Raw genomic sequence first — 965 nt, 5'->3', positions numbered from 1 at the left:
CTGGGTACCTGCTTCTGAGCCGCCCGCCCCTTCCTCTCCGAGAGTACCCGGTGGCCTCAGAATCAGTTCCAACTCTCTCAGGGACGGGCCTCCAATGTGGGCCGGAGCCCGAGCGCCTGGGCTCCTTGGGCGAGAAACGAGAGCGCAGAGCCCACGCGCCCAGCCAGAGCCCCGGCTCTCTGGAGTGACACACGTTCCCGCGGGTTCCTTCAGGGATTCACTTCCCTTGCTGTCAGTGCCTTCCTACTATTGCAAGCGCGTGTTGGGGATGCTGCAGGGGCGGTCGGGCTGGAGTCTAAAGGTAAGTCAGCCCGATTCCTTTACCCTTCCCGCCCTCTCTTTTCCCTTCTGACTTCTCATTAAGAAAACGGGCACATCGTTACTACCACCGTCTTTTCTTGTTTGCTTTCGCTCCCTTTCTCCTCTCGCTTTGCCCCTCACGTGTGATTGTGGGCACCGGCACCACAGTAGCACTAGGCGTTCGGCTCAGGGCTGCAGGCAAAGGGGTTGTGCGGGTTCTCAAAAGAGCAGCGGGTCCGTAGCGGGGCTCGCTGACCGGCTTGCGAGCCGCGCGCCCATTGGCTCCTGACACGTCGGCGTCGCTCGCTCGCGGGGGCGCGGCCAATGGGCGTGCGGGGCCCCGCGCGCAGCCTCCGCGGTGGGGACGCGGGCCCGACGCCGCTCCGGGAGCTGCGGCAGTGGCCGTGACGTCACGGGAGGGGGTCGGCGCCGCCCGCGAGCCACCGGATTACAAGCGATCGCGCCCGGCCGCGGCCGGAGTCGCCCGGCGCCGCGTCTCCGCCGCCTCGTCCTCTGCGCCTGCTTCTCCTCCTATTCCTCGTCCTTCTTTTCCTGGCGTGGCCGCGGCTACTGCGGCCGCTCCTGCTGCACAACTTTCCAAGAAAGTTCAGAAACTCGGCACCGGGGCGGCGGAGTCGCGCGCGGCAGCCACCTCGGGAGGAGGG

The sequence above is a fragment of the Trichechus manatus genome, unplaced genomic scaffold (assembly GCF_000243295.1).
Source record: "Trichechus manatus latirostris isolate Lorelei unplaced genomic scaffold, TriManLat1.0 scaffold00058, whole genome shotgun sequence".
Lineage (NCBI taxonomy): Eukaryota > Metazoa > Chordata > Mammalia > Sirenia > Trichechidae > Trichechus > Trichechus manatus.
The sequence above is the reverse complement of the archived record's forward strand: the minus strand, read 5'-3'. Positions refer to the sequence as shown.